At 46.3% G+C, this 25,522-nt stretch overlaps 1 long non-coding RNA gene across 1 annotated transcript in view; it reads right to left on the bottom strand.

Annotated features, from left to right (window-relative positions):
• Positions 1-25,522, bottom strand: part of LOC138247229 (uncharacterized) — a 73,940-nt gene that overhangs the window by 22,154 nt on the left and 26,264 nt on the right. The window contains exon 2 of the long non-coding RNA XR_011194375.1: positions 4,316-4,409. This is a non-coding gene — a long non-coding RNA (uncharacterized lncRNA). The remainder of the gene's footprint in view (positions 1-4,315; positions 4,410-25,522) is intronic.

Raw genomic sequence — 25,522 nt, 5'->3', positions numbered from 1 at the left:
TCTCTGTTAGAGTGGCTCCTATTGCAGTCCAGTACTCTGTGAGGGATGGACATGCCCAGATCATATGGAAGAGGTCGGCATTAGTGGTGTGACACCAAGGACAGTGCGCCATTGTAGTGTGGTAGATCCTATTGACCCTATGCAGAGTGAGGTACGCCCGGTGAAAACAGTAAAACTGAATCAGCTTAAACCGAGTGTTACGAGAAACTTTTTTAGGATATTGTAATAGGAAAGTCCATTCTTTGACATCAATGTCTCTACCTATATCAGTTGCCCACTTGGACTTCGTGTCCAATGTTGTGTGGAGCTGTGCCCGAATCCCGCGATACAGCCATCTAACAAGATGCCTACCGTGTCCCATTGTGTGAAGAGCCTGGAGGGTTTCATGTGTTGCCCGTTCAGTACCCTGTGGTGCCCAATAAGTGCGTCCATAAGAGGATTTTAGCATGAGTTAAATAGAGAGTCTCAGATAAACCATGTATTTGCACAAAGTCTGAATGCAGCAGTAGCATGCCATCTTCAAACAAGTCCCCTAAAGTGAGTGGACCCCGCTGTTCCCAAACCCTGAGCATAGCCGCAGTGATAGTTCCAGAGGGGGTAGGAAGCCCGAATAGTGGTATGTTTGGTGCATAGGGGGTTGCTGAGGCTGTGTAACATGTAGTTAGTTTCCAATAGGCCAGGGCCATGCGTAATTCAAAGTAGCCCCAAGGGGTAATTTAGGTGACCCAGGACAAAGCAGCCAGTGAATAAAACCCCTCTTCCACATTGCATCTGTACAACTTATCTCGCCCAAATTATGGCCGACTAGGCAGTAGCACAGCCATTGCAGTTCACCCACAATAAAGTAGGCCTTGAAATCTGGACCGCCCAAACCCCCAGGACTTGGGTAACTGTAGTTTTGTCAGGCCGACTCGGCGACGACCTTTCCCCCATATTAGGTCTATCAATAAAGAATTCAATGTCCGAAATAAACATGGTGGTACTATAAGTGGCAAGTTCACAAAAAGGTATGACCAGTGGTAGCATTACCATTTTCGCCAGGGTCACCCTCCCGGCCACTGAAAGGAGTAGTGTGATCCAAAAGTCAATTTGGGATTAGAGCGATGTAGTTGCCCGGTTTAGATTCCATCTAGCAAATCCGTTTGGTCCTGGTAAAAGCGAATACCAAGATAGTGGAAGGAGACAGGGGCGGTTACAACGGTCATGGGCCCCAATGGAATTGCAGGCTCCAACCAGGTGCCCCGAAAGGAATATGCATGTAACTTATCTGGATTATTTCAGAGCCCTGAAAGGAGTGCAAATCAGGAAAAAGTCTGTGCCGCCCTCTCCGTGCCCTGCCGCAAATCCCTGTAGCAAAGTATCATATAATCCACATATAAGGAGCAAGCATGCGTAGTGGGGTTGAGCACAATTCCCCAATCTGTTGCGCTGCAGCAAAGGTGCTGTGCCAGGGTCTCCAATGCCAGTACAAACAAGAGGGGGGACAGACGACAACCCTGCCTAGTTCCACGGTATATGGGGTAGGAAGCGGATATATGCACTCCTGTCTTGGCCCTGGCAGTTCAAGGCTGTGTACAGGAGCCTCACCCACTGTATACATTCTGGAGGTATTCCATAGGCTTCCAGAGATGCCCACAGATACTACCAGCTAAGAGTATCAAATGCCTGCTGCATATCTAAGGAGATGCAGCCAGCATATGGGAATTTGTGCTTCGACTCATCTATCAACCGAAACAGCTGGCAGATATTCATTGATATACCACGGCGTGGAACAAATCCATATTGGTCCGTGTGGAGCAGGTGTGGGAGTAATGGGAGTAGTCTACATGCCAATACTTTACTGAGGAGTTTATATTCCATATTTAGAATAGACAGGGGCCTGTAGGATGACATCTGTGTGGGAGGTCTATCCGGTTTTAGAAGTGAGGTCACTACTGCTTCATGAGTTGTAGGTGGAAGCATTCCTTCTTCTAGGGACCTCTTATATAACTTCTCTAGGTGGGGAAGCAAGCGCTTAGGGTATGTGGCATAAAATTCCACCGGCAATCCGTCAGAGCCAGGGGTTTTATTATGTGTCATCTCTTTTAATGCCTCGCCAATCTCTATAGTTGCAATTGAGGCTTGCAGCATCTCTCTTTCTAGTGCTGTCACATGTGGGAACGGATGGCAGTGCAGAAATGTATGTAGGGAGTGTTGGTCTACTAGTGGCGGCGCTGCGTATAAATGCACATAGCATAGACGGAAGGCATCGTTAATGCTAGGTTGGCTAGTTAGTAGACCCAGCTGTGGGGATTGTATCATTGATATAGGTGTGGGAGACTGTTGTGGACTGATTAGCTTAGCAAGCAGGGCACCCAGTGTGTCCGCCTCCACATGCATCCTCTGGGTGTATAATCTGTAATCTACTACACGCAAGCGCTCTAGGAGTTCCGCATGCCAGATCCGTGCCTCCTGTAACTGCACTGTTTTGTTGTCGTCCAGTATCCCCTCTCGCTCTAGAGACCCCAACTCATCCTCTAGCTGTGTGAGGTTGGACACTATTTCGGCCTGGGCTCTCAACCTCATAGAAATGGAGGTCCCACGTAGAATTACCTTGAAGGCCTCCCATTCAATCAGTGGGGATGTGGCTGTGTCCGTATTTGCTTAAAAATATGTGTGTATGGCAGTAGCTAATGTCTCTCTAAAGACCTTGTCTTCCAGTGTAGTCTGCAGATGCCAAGTTGGTATTGGGGGGGTACACTTCCCCAGTTCGTTGGGCCTCAAGTGGATTGTGGTCAGACAGTGTCTTGCCTAAGTATGTGGCATGAGTTATGTGGGGTTGTAAGCTATTGGTACATAAGAATCGGTTTAAGCGGGAAAGGAGAATATGTGGATAGAAGTAGAAGGAATATTCCCTTGCATCCGCATTACGTTGCCGCCAGACATCCACCAAGTCCCTCCTCTAAACCCACTGTCGCAATATTCTGGTCTGACGAACCGGTGTGGCACTAGGGAGGGGCAGGTGCGAGCGGTCGAGGAGCACATCCAGTACGGCATTCGAGTCGCCCCCTAGTACCCAAGGGAGATGAGCCCATTCTGATAGCACTTTAGACAAGAGTGCCTAAAAAGCATCTTGTTCCTAGTGTGGGGCATAAAGGCAACCCAGTAATATCTGCTCCCCATCCAGGAGACCCTTGAGTAGGACATGTCTACATTGTGAGTAAATTTTTGTATCATGGACTGAAAACGGAATTCGCGCCCTTATCCATATGGCTGCTCCTCTAGCATACGCTGAGAAGGAGGTGTGGAACAATTGACCCCGCCACTTGTGCTGTAATTTTAGGGCTTCTGGTGTAGTGAGGTGGGTTTCTTGCAAGAAGGCAAGATGAGTGTGGCGTCTGTGCAATTGTGCTAACACCCTATGCCATTTATAAGGTGTCCCCAGGCCTTTAATATTCTAAGTAATATATTGTATGATTTACTAACCAAGGTCACTGTCCTTGATGTAGAAGGTGTGACTTTCAGCCCCATGGACCTACTGCATTCCCCCTGTGTAACAGTGATGACGGAAGCGTACGAAAAACAAGTAACCACTTGTAACAGGGTCGCGGGGACCCGGTCTCTGGATGTCGACCCCGGACCGGCCAACCAAATACCCCGGAGGCACCAGTGGGAGCCAAGGACCGGAAGGGATCTCCGCGAACCCGGATATCTGGGTAAAGACGGGAATAGAAGAGGGCCTGCTAGAGTGTTGAGAGGTGGGGAAAACCGCTACAGACAAGGACAGAGAGGAACGTTGGAGAGAGCGACCTGATCCAAGCAGCGAAGAAGAAGTTGCAGAAACCGGAGAGCCGACCAGTAACCAAGGCACAGGTATACAAGCGGCCATCCAACATTCGGACGGAAACACCCGCGCAGGTACGTGCCTTCTTCTTAAACCCCATCAGGTATTTTTCATGTGGGAGGGGAAGGCGGGTGGTTTGGGGACGCGCTGGGAGTGAGTAGTAAATTAAATCTAGCCTCACCCACCTGGTTGGTTCTTACTGCTCTGGACCCTTATCCATTGGTCCGAAATTAAGAAACAACAATTATTTGTTTTGCGTTCTTTCTTTCTTTCTTTCCTGTTTTACTAACCCGCACTAAGTGAGCGCTGTGACAAAACAGGCTCCAAAATAAAAGACACAGAGAAGCCACAAGTTGTATGAGAAAGCACTCGAAACAGTGGTGAGAATCTGAGCACCTTTTTATTTTCTTTGTATTCTTTTGTTTCCCGCGACCCACCACTTCGCACCTTCCCTCCTAACACTTAGACAAACCATAAGAGCAACTCACTTACCTTGTCCTCATTTCTGGTAATTTTGTTTCCCAAGCACCAAACCCCTGCTGACCACTCCGGACGCTGGCGAGACTCAATCAAAGCAGAAGATACCCTAAATAAGGAAAACAAAGAAGAAAGAAAAGAATAAGATAGACCATAGAGATCTAAGGAAGAAAACCAAAGGAGAAGAGAACACAGACTGTTTAGTCTACTTACTCTACTCCCCACCCTCTACACCACCCTTCCCAATATGCGGTCCAGTAGAAACAACTGTGCTCGATCAATGTAACTGATATAACCAACTGTGGAAACAAAAAAATAGTAAGGCTTACGCTAGTGGGGTCCGAAGGCTCCAATGCCAAACCATACATTTGTACTTCAAGCATACCATCTCAACACAGCCAGTGCCCAGGTCTTATCAGTAAATAGCTATTTATTTAGCTATCCTCAAAGTCAAGCACATAATACAAGTATATTACGTATACATGTGGAAGTATCAATGTAGGAAAAGGTGATAATCACAGAATCATCATAGATGTATCAGAGCAGCGATCCAATTCGCTGCGCAATGATCTGAAAGAACACTCCTGCAGCATCCACAGTATTTTTGAAGTGGGTTTGAGGAGCAGCACAGGCAGCCTTCTTTCTTCACAGATCGTGTGCGGTCTGCAGTGTGATAGCTGGGAACGATGTCACAGTGCCTTAGGTCTCAGTGTCAAAGTCCCCGGCTCTGGATGATTCCGTCCTAGATCTGCGGTTGGGGTCTCGCAGAGTAGTAGCGAGTTGGATGGCCTCCAGTAGGCTCTTACGCGCCAGCCTCGGGGACGGATCTCCCCCACCGTAATGTACAGCGTCGCGTTTACAGCGGGTGCACCGGTTCTGTCAACCAGAGCTCTGTGATGCCAACTCCTGTTGTTGTTCATTCCGTGTTCCTTGAAAATTCTGATCAAGCCATTCCCTGGCCGCCGTGGGAGAGTCAAAGAAGTGAGAGCATTTTTCATGTATCACTTTCAGTGTTGCAGGAAAGATCAATGAGTATACAAGGTTGTGCGTTCTAAGGTGTTTTTTGACTTCCTGGAAGGAAGCCTGGTGCGCCTGGACCACCATTGTATAGTCCAGGTAGAGAGATGCTCTGGTGCCCTCAACCGTGAGTGGCGCGCTCCAGCGTGGCCCGGACCAACATGTGTCGTCTCTATAATTCAGTATTTTAGCCAATATGGGCTGTGGCAGGGCTCCGGGGATAGGTCTCTTGGCGGACACCCGGTGTGCTCTTTCGACTGTGAAGAGAGCGGACAGGCCCTCAAGAGACACAGTCGATTGTAGCCAGCTCTCGAAATACTGCGTCGGTCAATCTCCTTCTCTACCTTCCAGCATACCCACTATTTGGATATTATTCCTGTGCGCGCTACCTTTGGCATCCTCAGCTCTGTCTTGGAGTTGTTCCACTTGTTTGTGCAGTTGTTTCAACATGGAGTCATGTTCCTCCTGCCCTGACGACAAAGTGGCAAAAGTTTGTAACGCTGATTTGACCCTGTCGGCCAGTTTGTGCTGGTCATCTCTCAGCAGGCTGAGGTCTGTGGTGATAGCGCCAAGCATCTGTTCGATGATTTCTCTGGAGTCACGCATCTCACATAGAATAAGATCTAGCTTGTCTGCTGGTGTCTCTGCTCTCATAGGGGAACATAGTCCTGTGCCGTGGCGAAAGGCGAGTCCTCCTATGGCGGGGAACGGCGCTGTTCACATTCCACCACCCTTGGGGCCTTATTTTATTGTGCCCCATTTTATTGAGGGATTGTCAGCTTAAGGGCTGAGGGTCGCACACGCCGCTCCAGATGGTCACCCCAGCAGGTTTGCATGGAATCAGTCACCACCGCTCTGCCTCTGGAGGCACATACTGGGCCTCAGCAGCCCCACAATTCCCTCAGGGTGCTGATGACTGGTCACATATAGCCCGACCTGGGCTCTCCGAGGCAGGTTTGTCTAATGGTTGCCGGCAGCTAATGCCTGTCGCCAGTCATCTCTCTGCTCCGTGCCTCCCCACGGGGACGAAACCAGGGCCAACCTCCAGGACATTCAGCTCCCGGTCTCCACCTCTGTTCTCCACCACCAGGTCTCCCCAAGTAACAGCTCTGTCACACTGGTGTAGGTTTATCATATCCAAGGGTGACCTCATAGGTTTCAGCACCTTAGCTCTGCCGCACATACACCCAGCCCACTCATTTGGTGTTCCACTTGGGGGGGCACTTCCAGGATCAGTGCGCTGTCCAGCTCCCTCCGCTGCTGCTGTGCCATAGTCATGCTCCCCCCACGGGGTTCACCCCGCTGTCAGCGGGCCACGTCACTTAACAGGCCCGGACGGGTCGCCAAACACCAGTCTTGCCAGGCTTCTTGTCTGGACCCGGCTTCCTCACCTGGTCGCCGGCACAGGAGCAGGCCCCATCTGCCCCTCCTGTGAGCACCAGTAGGACGCAGATCTCCAAGCCCAGGGGGCCCACGCCCGTCAGCGTTTTCCCGCAGCAAGGTGTGCCCTCCTTGCGACACGGCTGCCAGGCGCTACCCCCAGCGCAGTCCAGTCCTCGCTTGGCCTGGCCACACCAGCCCCCACTTAGTGCGCTCACTTTCTACACTGCAGCGCCGGGCCCCACGGCGGGCAGGAGCGGGACATATTGGGTGAGAAAGAGGCCCCACCCTAAGTCTTTGTCCCCACACAGCAAGACGGACCCTTGGCATAGCACGGCCACTGGGCGCTGCCCCCAGCGCATTCCAGTCCTCGTCTGGTCCGGCCACACCGGCCCCCACTCAGCACTTCCATCAGCCTCCATACCCCCACAGGTGCGGCCGCCTCAATCTCTGGCCGTGTAGCACCCAGCACCTCTCCGATCCTAAACGGTGAGCTGTGCTGGTTCGTTACATCGTTGGGGGCAGATCACGGGTAGATGGTTCGAGCCGGGTACAGAGCCGCTAATTCATGCGTCCACCATGTTGGGTGCTTGGCCTCACGCCTCACCCCCCCAGAATATCTATATAGGACATCCTGAAGCTGCGGCACAATCAAGAACTGTCAAGGGCAAGGATGCCTGAAATGGAAGCAGTTCTGCAGAAACCAATCATGAGTAAGCCAGTCAATAAGTTCATGCAAGTCAAGCCCATGGAGAAAGAGAAGGAACGAAGGGTAACCGGACACCCCACTGTAAAGGAGACAGCCCTGCCGGAGGCAAAAATGTGTGCACCATGCGGCAACATGAATGACTTTCAGAAAGTCTGCCAATCCATCTGCAACCCAAAGGTGATGATAGCAAGCAAAGAGGTCACCATACTCCTCACCGAGACTGGGGAAGGACATCAGTGTTAAGATGAAGCAAAGTGCACATGATGTTTGCAGTCGATGGGATGCGCTCTGAATCCTGTTCCTCCTAAGAAATGGTAGAGCCTAGTTAGGAACAAGCTGGTCAACGCCATCATAGTTACAGAAGCATCCATTAATGTGACTGCCAGAAAGATGTACGAGACACTCCAATCGGCAATTAGACCAGCAAAAGTCAAGAGTTTATGCATATGGTCATTCCAAGCTGCTGCCTCTGGTTGGCATGTTCATGACACATATTACTCATGAAAAGATCATCACTCTTGCAAAGAATATGTCACTCAAAAAGGACTGGGCATGTTGCTGAGCTGCCAGTCACGAAAAGACTTCAGTTGTTGCAGTTTACCTTCAGAGTGCATGTCACTGAGCTGGTCATCCTGCTTGATGAATTCTACACCCTGCTCCAAGGGATAGGGTGCCTCAAAGGGAAACTGATCAAACTGCATATTGACTACTCATTGCAGCCCTCTGCCCTGAGGCAGCAACGAGTGGCATTTCCATTAGACCCAAAGTGGAGGAAACTGGAGGAAGCAGACATAATTGAAAAGATGGAAGGACCCACCCAGTGGGTTTTCCTGGTTGTCGTAACCTGTAAACCCAAGCAGATTTAGGAGGTAGGCTCGAGTAGACATGCGCCTCCCAAATATTGCAATCAAGCAGGAGAGACACCTCACCCCTACAACAGATGACATTCTGAGTAAATTCAGCAGAGAAGGATGGTTTACTGATGTTATAAAACGGAACTCCGATCTGAGTGCCACAAGCTCATGTGAGATCCAAAATCCAATATGCATTACAACTTTCTCAAAAACCTGAGCTTCTGCTGCTAGAAATGCCTGAACTTTGTACTAACCAGCATAGCGGAGATATTTCAAAACACCGTCCAGGAGGTGGTCTGAAGACTGAGAGACATAATCAATGTAAGTGACAACATTTTGGTACATATGCTTCCACTGGAGGAACACCACATCAGACTCTGGAAAGTACTGCAAAGAGATTGTGGTCTCACCTTACACTGGGATAATTGTAAGTTCCTGCAACACTGAATTAGTCTCTTGTGGTGCTGTTTATCTGTGAAGGGCATGTCCACAGAGCCTGACAAACTACCAGACATTAAGCTGGCCAATTTACCATCTTCTGTCTCGGAAGTGGAGAGATTCCTATGGATAGCCAACTACTGTGGCTGCTTTATAAAAGCCCTAAAGTCCCTCAAAGGCCCTCTCTGGGAGCTCACAAACACACCTGTCCCATGGCCATGAGATGAAACTCTTGCTGCAGCATTCAGAGCACATAGGATGTAGTCTCGGTAGATACAGCAGGGGAAACTGAGCTTCCAGTGGATGTAAGCACCATGGATGCGGGTGCTGTGCTGTCCCAGAAATAATGTGGTCTGGAGGGGGCCCAGCTGCCTCTGCTAGTTGAGCACTTACCACCACGGAACAAAGATACTCCTAAATACAGCAAGAAGCAATTGCCATACATCAGTACCTACATGGACATTCTTTTGTAGTGCACACACCACATGCTCATGAACCCTCAGATTCAAATGTCATCATCCAACCCACATCCACGGATTCAGAAACCGGTGCTCCAGCTACAAGAGTACTTGTTTAGGGTGAGATATAAGCCTAGTTTCAAGAATCCATCAGACTACTTACGCTTGTGTACCTAATCAACCATGCCAGAAGAGGAAAAGCGAGCCCAGGAGACAGAAGAATACCTCAGAAATGTTGAGAGGTCCCAGTCATTGCTGATACCTTCAGCCAAGAGCCTGTAAGCCACGGTGGTTGACGACTGCATATAAATTGAGTTGACAGCTGTGAGGAATGGGAACAGGGCAGCCGTGAATTCACAGATATTGCACAGATTTGCGGAGGCACAGCAAGTGCTAGACTCACTTTATAATGGCCGATACAAACTGGCTGTTGCAACAAAGGACTTTCTTCTCAACGATCATTGGATTGTCATACCTAGGAGCATCGAGTGATTCATTTTGCCCATGTGAGATACCAGGCTATGGCGAACACTAAGAGCTGAATCCAGAGTAAAGTTTGGTTTCCTAAACTTGATGAACTGGAGGAAACTGATGAGGATGTATCAGATGTACCAGCCACTGGGAATCCCAAACTGCCAGCTCCTGTCATCAAAGGGGAAGACCCTGTTGGTCCCTGGATTCAGACGAGTGCAGTCTTTGGCAGCTTCCAGTATAGCAGGTACATTCTTGTGGTGGTGGGTGAATACCGTATAAACCGAGAAGTAGAAATAATGTCACTACGTCAGCAAATGAAGTGATACCCAGGTTAGATAAGGTTATACCCACCCATGGCTTGTTGCAGGTATTCCAGCCTGACAATGGTCACCCATTTAAAAGGCAGAAGATAGCAGACTCTCCCAGGTCGTGGATCACCTCCCATCAAAAGATAACGCCCAGGTTGTAGAAAGCCAACAGGGAGGTTGAACGCTTCATGTGCACTATACTGAACTAATCCAGATTGCTCATGCCTTTCCTCAGCCCTTGGAATATGCAATATATCTTTGCCCGGGAATACAGACATAGTCCACAAGTGACCATGGGCTGGTCTCACAGCCAGGTGTGTATGGTTTGAGTGGTCATGGATGCCATTCCACATCACCCGAGCTGGGCTCCCACCCCCCTGAGATATGAAGCAGGTGTTATGAAGTCGCTGAAAGATGAACATGGATGATTTCCAGAGGAGATGAGTCAAGTCGGCAAATTTGAAAGTGGGTTATGTGGTGTTATTGATTGATCTTCACACTGGCAGCAAGATCCTCTTCCATTTGAGCCTTTCTGTTAAGAATAGTACATTGGCAAAGAACAATGAGTAGTGCAGCAAGATAGAGAAAAAATTATAAGAAACATACCATACTTCAAAATTCAGAGGCCCAGTATCGGAAGGGTCAATTGGTGGGGGTTTCTCTTACCTGTCGCCAGTCATGGCAACAGGGAGCGCAGACCATGGAGATGGTTGCCCTATCCAAGGAGAAACAGCAACAGAGCACAATGAGGGTGGAGCTGACATAAGGTCCTATTTGCCAGGCGATTCTACTGCTTCTGGAGCCAGGTCCGGAGCCCTTGGTGATTCCATCTCGTGGGCCTCAACCTCACAACTGCCTAGGAGCTCAACCTGTCCCTTCTACCATTTATTGTGACTGTGGGCTATAGAGGGGTATGGACAAATGACTAGTTGGGTTGTGAATGATTGATTTGCTTGTTTTGAACATTTTATTTTTTGGGAGGACTGTAGTGCTTATGGGTAATTGCCCATTTGGCATACCACTGAGAGGGCTAGAGCCAGGGTTCTTCCCTTTAAGTGGGAGTTTTTATGTATTTTCCTTGCCAATGTTAGATGATGGAATGTAGAATGGAGAACATTGGAACTACTGATGTCCAAGTTAGTAGGGCAGTTGGCAGCTGGTGAGAAGTCAGAGAAGCTGCTTTGGGGAGGCACAGAATAAACTTACATTACTTTTATTATCCTGGTGTTTTGGAATTCTTGCACAGCACACACCAAATTTTGGCAATGAGCAGACGACTCCCCGGCCACATATCCACGCTGTTAAGCTGACTAAAATTTTCACGGACAGGCATTTTTGTCACAGGCATGACTGTTGATACACATTTCCATGCGCCTGAATCAACACGAAGGAGGAGTCACATTGATGCACTGGCAGTGTCGGAGGATTGGTGTTTTAGTGTCATTCGGGAATGCCGATTGTCAGCGGCTGGAGTGGAGTCAGTGGGCATCTGTGCGTTAGCAGAGTCCTTTGGAGGCGCACCCACATTGTTTTCATAGTTGTCTTGATAATGCTCCGTACACATTGATTCTTATGTCAGCATCACAATTTATTCATGCGCATACACAGCTGCCAGTCCTTTGGGCAGGGGTGTGGAATTCCTTAAGCCTGATAACCAGGATATATTGTTTGGGGTCAAGGACAACAAGTTTTCATGTTTATTTTGCCTTGGGGAAAAGTAGGCCCAACCCCCCTGCAGCACAAATCCTTTTGCTGCCAATTTACAGTAACCACATTACAGAGCATGGAAAGGAATTGTCTGCAGTTCATGTCCATATGTTCATGCTGTTCAAAGTTGTCTTTATGCTTCAGTAATGCAAATGTTTTAAGCTCAGACTCCACTACTGACAGTGGTTCCAGTAAAAAAAACACATATACATGTTTGTAAAGTTTAAAATATGAGGCTACGTATAATGCTCCAAGAATGCTCTCTGATTAAATGTAAATATTTGCAGAAGCTTGAATGCAAGATTGATGATTTTTTGCTTTCAAAATAAAATGTTCACAAAAAATGCAACTAGGAAAACAATATGTTTTGCTCAACTACTGTGAAAGTTTAGGTACCCATTCTTTGAGGCATCATTTAGTAAAATGTGTTTATGCATGCTAGCGTGTCTAAGTCAATGTAACCAGTTTCAACAAGATTATAAGAAACATGAATATAAACAAGAATTGTCAAACCCAATAGGTCTGGCATTGGTGGTCAGGCTTTTGGTCTTTTCAATATGTGTCTTGCTTTAACATGGCTTTTGTAAAACTTTATTATTGTGGGAGCTGCTGGGCCTTCACCATTGTAAAAAATATTAGCAAAAAGCATAATTATTATTTGGTCGCAAAAAGCTCCCATTGCCACAGTAGTTCCTGGCACTGAACAAAACTAAGTTGTTGACGATATGCTCCTTGTGAAAAAGCAGATTGCGATCATTATAACGTAATGTAAAATGGATTTGTAGAATGTGGAACTTGTCACAAGTGAGTGTATCCAGGTGCTGCATAGGAGTGGGTTCAGCAAGTAAGATCAGTCACAGTGAAGCCAGCCGATAGATGGATGGAGAGTGATAGACTTTTAATAAAGTAAAAGGTCTTGGTTAACGCCAGACCTAATTAAAGGTCCATTTCTTAAAGAAAGTGCACCCATGGTATATGTCTTTCCATTTGTGCAGATTTGCGTATTTCATGAATTCACAAGCATTTACAAAAGTAGACCAGCAAATCATAGTCCTAGAAAATATCTGAGTTATGTATTTTAGCACAAGCAAATATACAGGTGTAGATTTGCTCATGTGAAAATCTGCTGAGCGTTTACAGGCTCACTTTCCCTTTACCACTTTTTTTTCCCAACCCTGGAAGATGTTTCCCTTCTGACCCTTGTCAGGAATACATTTCTCAGTATGGGAAATTACTAGAGAAGATCTGATGAAACCCCTTAAAACACACAAGTTAATAGGTTTGCACAGACTAAAAAAGGTATTCTGACCTTGGAAGTATTGTTTACAGCTACCTCCTCCCCTAATATGCAGATCTGAGGAAAGGTGGCAAAATAAAGAAATTTCTAGTATTCCAGCCCTACTATAGTAAGTAGGCTATTATCTGAGTTCTATTATGATGAGATTACTGTCATAATTTGTCGTCGCACTACTGGCACCAAAGGGACAAGTAGATTTTTTTACACAACAAGTAGATTTATGAAGCAACCTGTCCAATGGACAAGTTGATATTTTATTAAATTATAAAACCGCTGTTTGGTACTGGGGAACAAAGCGACAGAATGCACATAACAAAGCGTCACTACTCATCCGACATGGTATTTTGGGCACAGTTGCAGCACTGGCGGCACTGGCTGTGCTATATTAAGGACGTGTCACTATTCAGTGCCACTATGAATTGGAATATATTTACAGTGTTCAGCCAGGTACACTGGATTATACAGCCGAACCATAATTATAATAAGTATTTAATATCCTTCATTTTAAAATACTGTCAGTGTCAAGATTGATTTTGTTGGGTAATTACTCAGAATTTGATGGCTCTTATAAGAGCGAACATTAACTGATACATTTTGCAATATCGTTTCAGTCCTTGGTTGCATCAGTCTGACATCGTGTGAACAGCAGGACTGAGGGTGACAACTTTGGTTGTTTTAATTTATTATTTTGGTAAAATGTTGCATAATTTGTCCGTTCTGCCACTGTTTTTGCAGAATCCTGGAGATCCCGTAACTCCATGGGAGGAATGGATTGATGGTCATGGTGGCTACTGGCAATGAAAGAATGGCTGCTGATAGAAAAAAGCTATGCTATTCCCTTCCTTTGGTAAAGAAGGGCTGGGAATATATTGCACTCTCTCTGATATTCATACTCAGGAAGATGGTGATAACTTAGCAATATATACTAATACTATGAAACAGATGGATTTGAATTTTGGTAACAACCTAATGTTATTTTGGAACGTTATATGTTTTTTTATTGTGTACCAGCAAGTGATGAAAATATTGATCATGCGTGACAGAGTTGAGAGTATTAATGGTGAAGTGTGCATTCATGGGTAAGCATGATAAATATATTTGTGATCAACTGATGATTCACATGTCTAATTTGTCAATTAAAAAGAATTGTGGAGTGGGAGGGGCCAAGAAAGCTGCCTGAGAGGACGTACCTCATGGCGGCTCCAACAAACTACAGTGCTGAGCTCCCACTTGACCCCACAACTAACAGTGAGCTGCCCTGAAAACCAGGAGAGGCGGCCTGCTCCACCTGCGGGGCCAGGCCCAGAGAAGCAGCAACCCCTCCCCAGCGAGTTAACTGTTCATAGGACCGAGAGTGCGGTGTGGCCAAGCCGGGCATCTCGGCCGCACCGAGATGCGGTTGCCGAGAAACAAAATAGGAGATTGGAGGAGAACCGGGCCACGGGCAGGGAGTTACACAGAAGCGTGGTGTCGACAGGAGCTAGGAGAGGCCTGACATGGGATGCTGGAGACGTGGATTTCGGCCCTGGCAGCTAGGGGGAAAAGGGTGATTGGTGCCTTGGCTGGCGGGGGGTGGTGAAGGATTGGCCCCCCTCACCCTGCATTGTACCACTAGAGCCTCAAAAATGGGCTATGAGGTGACCCCCCCTGCAGAAGTTGAACAACAAGAGCAGGTGTATGTCCTTGGGGGTATTCAAGGTTGGAGCAGGGGGAGGGGTGGTGAGCCCAGAGGCTGACCGACTCCCGACATGCAGGCCCTTGGGGAGGCTGCCGCGAGATTGTGCCAGGCGACGCCAAGGCCAACAATAATGCAGTGACAGAGTAGGTGCATTGGCTGGCACCCCTAAGGACAGTGGGAGTGAGCAAATTAACTTTCCACTCCCATGTTTAGAAAACAACCAGTTGACAATAGATTGCCTTGCTATACAGAGCAGGGGAAGAAACAAAGCACTAGAGACACTACAGCCCGACACTTGGTGGTGGACATAGAGGGAAGGGATGGAGCAGGCAAGATCTTCTGGGGCAGGACGACTGACCACGCACAGCCAATTGTGGATCCTGATGACTTCTTATTGATTGTGCCGCACTGTGTGGCTCCGTGAAGAGATGTAGGGCGACGACCTGAGACCCTACAGAGACTGACCCCTCTAAGATGTAACCACTGTTGATATACTCAGGGTGTTTCCAGGAAATGATGGGGGCCAGGCTATCCGCCTCGAACCCCCGGTTGACCAGTGCTCGGTAGAGGGTGCGAATGCCACCAAAACTTAAGGGGGCCTGGGTGTGGCCTCGAAGACCTGACACGCTATCGAAGAGGGGCTGGCTAGAATGGTGCACAGTGCTACACCCGATGAGGAGCCCGGATTGAGGGACCCCTAGCCCCCATCAAACATAGAACTCAAAAAGTAATCCTGGAGGGTATCAAAGCAATCACAGTGAAAATTGATGGGGTTGCTATCACTGTGGCGCTATTGCGCCAAGAGCAAAATGAGGGACTGAGTGAAATATCTGGGAACAAGAACAGATTATATGAATGAGGTGTTGGGCGCACACACACCACACAATTGGAGGATCAGGAGAGGCACTTACAGGCACAGGAGGCTAAGCTAGAGAACTAAAAAGACTGATTGAGGAATAATAATGTCCGCAATCTGGGATTACCCGAGGGGACTGAGACTACTCCGCTGGTTCAGTTTCTTGTATCCTGGCTAGTTGAAACCCAAGCCAGGAGCCCTGCCAAGAATGTTGATTATATGAATGTTGCACTACAAGGACAAGATTAACATACTAGTGGAGGCACGTGAATAGGGCAACGTGGAATACAAAGGGAACAGAATCTCTTCGTACTCAGACTATGGAGTAGCCACTCAACTGAGATGGAAATCGTTTATGGAAGTGAAGCGCAAGCTCAGAAATAAAGGATTAGAATATGTGCTGCTGCCACTGGCCCGCCATGCACAGACTTCCAGGGAACAAGACACTTCTTCGATACTGTGGAGGACACCATGCAGTTTGTTGAAAAACACTGATAATTGATCGGATGTCAAGTAATCACTGACGCAAAGTGGTGGATGCGGGAGGGACACACTGATGTTATCAAATGCAAGTCCGGGGACTCTGGAGGCAGCACTCCAGGAGAGGGTAGAATGTGTGTTGGTTGGAGGGGAATTGGGGAGACACAGTATGTGTCAAATGTGGATGCTGAGTTGGGGAAAGTCACGTGGTTGGGGGTGGGTTAATGTTCAGTTTTTCTAGTTATTTGTTTGGAGGGCATGGGCATGGGCATTAGACAGTCAGATGGAGAGAAGCAGGCTACACACATTGTGAAGCCATCCCAGTGCGATTTGACTGAGGTGCACAAGAGAAACTAATAATACACACATGGGTTAACTGCACTGTTGTGGAATGTTAAGGGGATACAGAAACCCATTAAGAGGCAAGGAAAATGTTTGTATGTACGAAAGTAGAAGGTGAAAATAGTGATGCTGCAGGAACCACGTATACTGCCACAGGAACACAAGAAGCTATTTTCCAAATTGGGCCGGGGTTGGGCTTTAGTACTCTAGCTTTACATCTTCAGCAAGCAGGGGGTGCTGTTGTGGGCAGATGTCAGTATCCCACTCAAAATAACAACTGAACTGAAGGCAGCAGATGGTTGTTATGTGTGCATCGCAGGCAATATAGGGGGTAGACCAATGTACTCTTAAATACGTACGCCCCAAACTTAGGTACGCCTGAATTCTTTGATACAGGGGTGCACACCCAAACACTGTATGCGCACTATGACATACTCTGGATGGGCAAATGCATATGTGTACTGGATAGGCATCTAGATAGCTCTAGACCCAATCCTAGACCTCTTCGACAGTCCTTCACAGCCCTCTTAGAGGGCATGTATACACTTAACTCAAAAGAACTATGGCGAACACAGCATGGTGACATGAGGAGGTACTCGTTCTGTTCTCCTCCGAATGGGACATTTTCTAGAATAGACTATGCATTCACACACCCTACACAGCTGGGCCACTTTGGGATGACGCAGTACTTGGTTCAAACTCTGTCGAATCATGCTCCTTTTGCACTGGAGCTGGTAGATTGGATGTATGTGGAACCTGTACCGCAGTTGCAGCTGTACCCCCAGAACTATTGGATCAGGCATATCGGGAGGCGATACAGGAGTTCTTTTCAGTTAATACAGGCACAGTAGAAACAGTCGGAGTGCTGTGGGAGGCTTTTAAGGTCACTAAAAGAGGAAAATGTATGGCAACAACCTATGGGGTAAACAGAACATATGGTTTCATCCCTTCAGCAACAAATAGCGGGTATTGGTAGACAGCCCCCACATACTGCGGAGATATGGGAAACATGACACAGACTGCAGGGGGAGTTAGATGAAGCCTGGAACACACTTGGGAAACATGACCACAAGATGTACACAGAAATGGTGCACGAACAAGGTGACCAGCCGGGTAGACTCCTGGCCTGGCTGGTCAATAGTGAGAGAGGTGGGAATGCTGTGATTTCTATCAAAGACACACATGGGGTATCTCTGACAGTCCAAGATGACATTCTGTGCCGCTCTGTGAAATTTTATAGACAGCTACATGGACCAGCAGTCCAGGATGATTAGGCAGGGATTGCGACTATACTAGATAAAGCACACATCCTCATGGTAGATGAAACGGCACAGGAGACACTGAATGCTCCAGTTGAGAAATCCAACATCAGATGGGTGATTAAAAACATGAATACGGGCAAAATACTTGGCTTGGACAGCCTTAGTGTAGAATTCTACCTGGCATATGCGGATCTTTTGCGGGGGCCACTGCTGGCAATGCACACAGACGCTTTTGAGAGGGGCATAGTACCGTAGTTTCTAAGAAGCCAATATCGTAGTGCTACCCAAGCCTCGTAAAGATCCTACAGATTGCGAATGTTATTGCCCCCTAGTGATGATTAATGTGGATGCGAAAATATTGGGGAAAATACTGGTGCACTGACTGTCTAAAGTGATTGAAGGGGTCAAACATTTGGACCAATCCAGATTTGCGGGTGGCCGAACTACCACTACTAATTTCAGGAAGGCCTTTTTTATTATGGAACAAGCAAAAAAGGAGATGGAGCCTTGTGCAGTGGCCAGTCTGGAGCACACAAGGCATTTGATACTGTACATGAAGCACACACTATGCAGATACGATTTAGGATTGGACTACTTAAAATGGGTGAAGTTACTATGCACCAACAGCAGGGCCAGAGTGAAGGTAGGCCATAGAGTTTCTGGTGACTGGCCGATGGAGAGGGGGGCCCGACAAGGACACACCTCTCAGTGTTAATCTTTGCCATGATAATCAAACCACTAGCCCAACTTACACGCTCCGGACATGAAGACGGGGTATATTGGTGCAAGGTAAACGGGAGGTTATTTCGCTTTATGTGGATGAGATATTGCTAACAATCAGAAACCCAACGGACACATTGTCTGTAATAAATGATACTATAAAGACAGTGGGATCCTACTCAGGGTTTAAATTGAATGCATTTAAGTCCATACTTTATCATATTCAGAAGGCTGAATCCACGAGGATGAACCTCACTAATATTAAAGTGCAGACATTGCATGTTAGATACCTAGGAGTCAACCTAAGCGCCAATATGACTGAAACGTATGACTCAACTGTAGGAACACCATTAGATAGTCTGGAGAAAAAGATACGAAAATGGTTTAAATTCCCAATGTTTGCACATCCATGAGGCCTGTTTCTGTAGATTAGATGAATTGCTATGACTGCTATACTGGAGACAAAGAAGAGTGCGAATCAGCCTAGAGGTTCTGTGGCTTCCTTGGGATAGCGAAGGGCTACAGGCACCAAATTTTAAGATATACTACTGGGCTGCTCATCTTCAGCATGTGATACTGTAGTTCAAGGATGAAGGGACAGACCCTGTTAAAGGGATGCCCGCCAGATTAGTTAGACCCGGGATGTTGAGTTATGCAGACTGTTGCAGCCAGTGGGCGTCACAGGTGGATGCTTCCTGGCATATGCTTCACTGGTGGGGGCCATCAGAAAGGCTTGTCCGGGGTTCCCACAGGAACCTGACACACACACTGAATCAAACACTAACGGGCATAGGTGATAAGTATAACCTTATATAGTGCCTATATGCCCTTCTTGTCCCGCGCACAGGCGCTCGCATTGCGACACTGAAGGCACAATCGGAAGGGGACATCAGTGAGGAATTGAACGAGCAAGACTGGGCTTCTGCACTGAGCAACTGTATGAGGGTGACTCGTAATGGGAGGTTGAAATTGATTCACTAAAAAATGTATACACAGGGATTATGTCACATCACAGTGGTTACACAGATTGGACATGACCAAGCAGGAAACTTGTCTCAAATGCTGATTGACCCCTGGGACTTATCTCCACATGTGGTGGATGTGCCTGGCTGTGGGGCCTTTAGGGAGGCACTGACCTGGATACTGGGAAACATACAGTTTATGTTCCACAACAATGAGTGCTAACCATTCAGATAATTTTATTTCCTCAATGATGTCACAATCCAATAATTTCTTAATGTCAGATTTGGCATCCTCCCTCACAGCAAATATCAGACTTCACATTTTGTGAACTTTTGGTTGACAACCCCAACATAATATAGGCCCTCTTTACAACCCTGGCGGTTGGTGTTAAAGCAGCGGCAATACTGCCAACAGCCCGGCGGGAAAAAAAACTGGAATCACGACCATGGCGGAAACCGCCAACACAGAGAGCCACTTTAACACTCCGACCGCCACGGCGGTAGAAACAAACACCGCGGCGGTAACTGCCAACAGACAGGCGTAAGACAATGTACCGCCCACACTATTACAAGAGGCCTATCTGCCACCTTTTCCTGGGCAGTACCAACGCTATCAAAAGCACAGCGGAAACAGGAATTGGAATAGAAACCACTCACCTCTCGGCACCCAACGAGGAACCAGGACACCATGGAGCCCGAACCACAGGTCCTGCCCATGCTGATCTTCCTCCTCTTGTATCAAGAGCAGGAAAGACGCCGTCGACGACCACGGTGAGTACTACACCTACAACAGACGGTAGGTGTTTTGCATTCCTTCTCTTATCTTATGACCGAGCTTACAAAACTTCTCTGGAATGCACTTCTTATTTTTAAAGAAGACATTTATTATTATTATTACTTCACCACGAGGTTCCTGAAAGACGAAATTAGTAGGTTGGAAGTACACGTTTAAAAGTAGTCGCAGCAATGAAAGCAAAATATATTAAAGTACTTCTCAGTTGCAATGTACACAGCAAATACATGTGATTATATTATAGCATAACTTCAAAGCAAAGCATAAAAGTCAAAATTGCATCACCGTAGGGCCTATCACTCCGCTTCATCTTTCTAAGGTCTGCAAGTTGATGACTCCGGTTCAACTGCGAGAAAGAGATTTTCCACCCAAACGGGAGACAGGCAACTGACGTCCGTTCCTGTCTGAAGTCAAGATCTTTCTCCCCTCTCGCTGCTGCCCAGAGCCATTGTTCAAGCTCAGTGTGGGAACCGAATGAACTTGGAGAGTGGCCAGTTCTCCAAACTTCACTCGTTCCCAGACTGGATTGAGAGGTAAACACAAAATCTATGCTCACTTATCAGCTAGGGTTCGGTGTGAAAAACACTGCTTGGTCAACCATGTGGAAAAACACAGCTTGGAAAAACACAGCTCATTTGCAATGTCTCAACTGCAATGTCTAGCTCCATGTTAAAGCCAATAGGCAGCTAACCTAAATACCAAATGTAATGTCTAATGCCATGTTAAAGCCAATAGGCAGCTAAACTGAATACAGAATGTAATGGCCAATGTCATGTTAAAGCCAATAGGCAGCTAACCTAAATACCAAATGTAATGTCTAATGCCATGTTAAAGCATAGGCAGCTAAACTGAATACAACATGTAATGTGCTACTGGTGAACATTGAGCAACTAATATGTGCAGTAGTGAAACACAAAGTCATTGGTCAAACACAATTAATAGCATAAAACTCCGCCCTATGACCAATGATTTTTTGTTTACATACCTCTTATTTCAAACAAAAACAAAAAACAAAAACATCAACAAAAAATACATGATAAGCAAATCAGATTTGAATGATAAAAGCAATCACTGTAAAGCAATGGAAGTGGATTAACATATTGATCTCATAACATTTCACATCAGATACATCTACAATGAAAAGACTGAAGCTTATATACTCTGATTGGGATAATAGTGTCTCTAAAATAGCAAGTTGATGTAGCATGAGTTCTACTCATGTAAAGGTACACGGCCACCTGAAAGGTTTGCTGGAATGTAAGCGAAAGTCAGAGTTCCACACGAAAAAACACAGACAGTTAACTGGTAAGGTTGCTTAGTTCCAGTGGAAGAATGTAATCAAATAAGTTGACAAACATTATATTGATCCCATGTAGAACTTGAACTGAAGGTGCCAGTTGCACAAAATGGATCCATGGGGTTGGTACTTTAATCAATCAGGTTCAGGTTGGAGGTTCGGTCCCTCCCCCGACCCCACACGCACACACCCCGAATTGAGACCACGCAGCACACTCATGGTCAGTGGCGAGTCGTGGTAGGATCTGCAAATGAAAAAAGTATGACTTTTCTTGCAAATAATATTTGTCATCTGAAATGTGCCCTTCTTCTTCCTTTCCTTGTTTTATAATCAGCAGGACGTTTTTGGGGCCCTTTGTTATAATTTCTGCATGTTCTGGAGGGCCACTTGGGGATTCAATCCACACCTTAGCACTGATGTTTTTATCTGCTGCACCACAGCTTCCCTTTCCTTGCACTGTCAGAAGGGCTGGGGCAGACTCCTTCCTTACCAAACCTCCATTCACTGCACTTATGACAAGTTGGGCAATTCTGTCTCCAATCTGTATGAATAAATCAGATTCTTATCTAGTTATCAGCATCATTTTGATTTCAACTTGGTAATCTGCAGCAATCACTCCCCCTAAAACCTGATCAATTTGCCATATCTGTCCTGGTAACTTTCCTCTCCCCAACTGATCTTTGACTGTTTGTGGGACAGATTGCTGTTGTGCGTGCTGACAAATAGGACAATGCAAAATCACAGTTTTTATCAAATCTACGGGAATGTGCATCTCTCTAATCTCTGTCCACCTGTAAGTGGCTTTTTCTCCCAGATGTCCACATTTCTGGTGCACCCACTTAGCCATCCCCACTAAGTCAGAATTCTGGGTGGACACTTCAGACTCTGAATTTTTCTCTCTAACATCTGCAAGGGAATTGAACCAGTTATATACAAGCCATGTGGAAAACCAACGGCTAAACCATTGGCAGTGAACCAAGAATCAGTGTAAAAATGACACATCTCAAGCAGCTCTTGCTTTAAAGTCTGACACACATTGTACAACTTTGTTTTTTCTCCTGTGGTAGACAACAACTTTTCAGTCAATGAATCATTAGTCAAACAAACATGCTTTTTATCCTCAGGGGACAAGAATTCAAAGGGTGCACTCAATTTCAATGGTGACTCTTTTACCTGTGGTACTCCCTGCACCCTCTCCTCATCCTGAAAAGGTGCTTGTGACACCTGTTCATGTAGGGCTGCAGTGACTCTAGCCCTGTCTTGCATGTACCAGATCCAGTGTATGATACTAGCCTCCTGTGCCTGTCTTAAACTGTGAGATTTAGGTGAACTCATCACCCACTGCATGCTTGATATTTCAGGTTTCAGAATTACATTATAATTTAATGTCATGTGCTCAGTATTCACTAGAGCCCAATAACAAGTCAAAAGCTTAATCCAAAGTTCCAGGGGCACTCTTGTCTTCCCCTGATTCTGATTTACATGTAAATCAGTGTTTCTCTCTTGCACAGTGCACAAATCTAAGGTCTGAATTATTTCATTTGCCAAATCAAAAGCGCGCAGCGGCTCATGTTTTTTCCTAGTTAGTTTGTACCGAAGTGTTAAGGTTTCACTCAGATGAGGGCTATACTGTTTCCAAAAATCAAACAAGCTCATGAAACTTGGTGTCTCTTGCTCAGTGCACATAGTAAGAAACTCTAAAATCTTTTGTTTTACTTGTGACAACATCTGTCTATTTTCTGGATTCTACTGAATTCCCAGCAACTGCACATTTTGCGACAGTACTGCTGCCTTGTCTGAATTAATTTTAAACATCGTACTTTGCAAAAGCGGTCTGAAAATAACATTCTCAACTGTGTTCACAGTGTAATCTGTTAAGGAATGCACTTCACCTGCCAAAAACTGTGGGCTGCTCTGCAGATCTGCCCTCTGCTCACACTGGCCCACACCTGTTTTAACCTCCTCATTACTGGAATGGGAAAAGCCAGATTCTACTATAATAGTTTTATAGATTTCAGCAGTATCTTGCATTAATGTGTTCTGGCTAATTTGCTCACGTAAATTCTTATTTTCATGTTCTGCCTGCCTACATCTCTCCTGCATTTTTCTGTAAGCAGACAAAAGTATCCAAACCCTTCTGTCAAGAACAAAAGGAACATCATTTATTTCAAAAGGCACAAAGCACTCATCCCAAGACTCACAAAGTCTGGATAAACAAGAAAACATGTTTCTCACAGCACTATAAGGCAGTTTAACTTCACATGCGTTTTCAAACATGGTCTGCCGTGCTTCTTTAATTCTCTAAACAACAAAAAAACAATTACACTTTTAAATAGTGCACTTCCAATCTCTAACTTCGACTCCCAGACTGCCGATTAACGCCAAAATGTTTTGCTTTCCTTCTCTTATCTTATGACGAGCTTACAAAACTTATCTGGAATGCACTTCTTAGTTTAAAGAAGACATTTATTATTATTATTACTTCACCACGAGGTTCCTGAAAGACGAAATTAGTAGGTTGGAAGTACACGTTTAAAAGTAGTCGCAGCAATGAATGCAAAATATATCAAAGTACCTCTCAGTTGCAATGTACACAGCAAATACATGTGATTATATTATAGCATAACTTCAAAGCAAAGCATAAAAGTCAAAATCGCATCACCGTAGGGCCTATCACTCCTCTTCATCTTTCTAAGGTCTGCAAGTTGATGACTCCGGTTCAACTGCGAGAAAGAGATTTTCCACCCAAACGGGAGACAGGCAACTGATGTCCGTTCCTGTCTGAAGTCAAGATCTTTCTCCCCTCTCGCTGCTGCCCAGGGCCATTGTTCAAGCTCAGTGTGGGAACCGAATGAACTTGGAGAGTGGCCAGTTCTCCAAACTTCACTTGTTCCCAGACTGGATTGAGAAGTAAACACAAAATCTACGCTCTCTTATCAGCTAGGGTTTGGTGTGAAAAACACAGCTTGGTCAACCATGTGGAAAAACACAGCTTGGAAAAACACAGCTCATCTGCAATATCTCAACTGCAATGTCTAACTCCACGTTAAAGCCAATAGGCAGCTAACCTAAATATCAAATGTAATGTCTAATGCCATGTTAAAGCCAATAGGCAGCTAAACTGAATACAGAATGTAATGGCTAATGTCATGTTAAAGCCAATAGGCAGCTAACCTAAATACCAAATGTAATGTCTAATGCCATGTTAAAGCCAATAGGCAGCTAAACTGAATACAACAAGTAATGTGCTACTGGTGAACATTGAGCAACTAATATGCACAGTGGTGAAACAGAAAGTCATTGGTCAAACACAAGTAATAGCATAACAGGAGGGTGGGAAGGAAAAGAGAGTGACACACACACACGCAACACCCCCACCCTCACCCTCACCCGCAACACCATACACACAAATACATGCAGCAACATTACATAAACACCCCGCCACCCCCTGGAAGAACGCAAGGACAAAAGAAAATGGTTGTAACAAGTGTAATCAATAAAAATCTGATAGGGCAATTTAAAAAATCAGTATATACAAATATGTACACCAACTACACAAGTCCGGATATTAATCAAATCATTGTCTGTGGATCAGTGTCCTAAAATGCATGGGCGAAGCCCACACAAGATACCTGACTCGAAACGGAGAGAACACTGCAGGGGCATCAGATCAAAATGAAACAGGCACCTCAGGGGGAGAGGAGAGGGGGCACCTCAGCCAGATGAACGTACGACGCCACTGCTCCACGAGGGGGCTCCATGCCCACTGCTGTATCCTGGGGAGTGCAAAGCCACAGTCTCACAAGTCTTTCCAGTGGGTGGTTTGCCCACTGCTGTATCCTGGGGAGTGCAAAGCCACAGTCTCACAAGTCTTTCCAGTGGGTGTTTTACCCAGTGCTCTATCCTGGGGGTTGCAAAGCCACAGTCTCACAAGTCTTTCCAGTGGGTGGTTTGCCCACTGCTCTATCCTGGCGAGTGCAAGGCCACAGTCTCTCAAGTGGATGTCAGTCTCTACTGGTTCTGGAGGGGGCTTTGTGCCCAGAGTGCTTCATCCTGCTAAGGACTGAGGAAGTGGATGTATCTCTCCACTGGTTCTGGAGGGGGCTTTGTGCCCAGAGTGCTTCATCCTGCCAAGTACTGGGGTAGTGGATGCTTTTCTCCACTGGTTCTGGAGGGGGCTTTGTGCCCAG

Source organism: Pleurodeles waltl, chromosome 7 (genome assembly GCF_031143425.1).
Source record: "Pleurodeles waltl isolate 20211129_DDA chromosome 7, aPleWal1.hap1.20221129, whole genome shotgun sequence".
Classification (NCBI taxonomy): domain Eukaryota; kingdom Metazoa; phylum Chordata; class Amphibia; order Caudata; family Salamandridae; genus Pleurodeles; species Pleurodeles waltl.
This window is presented reverse-complemented; position numbering and strand designations above follow the sequence as displayed.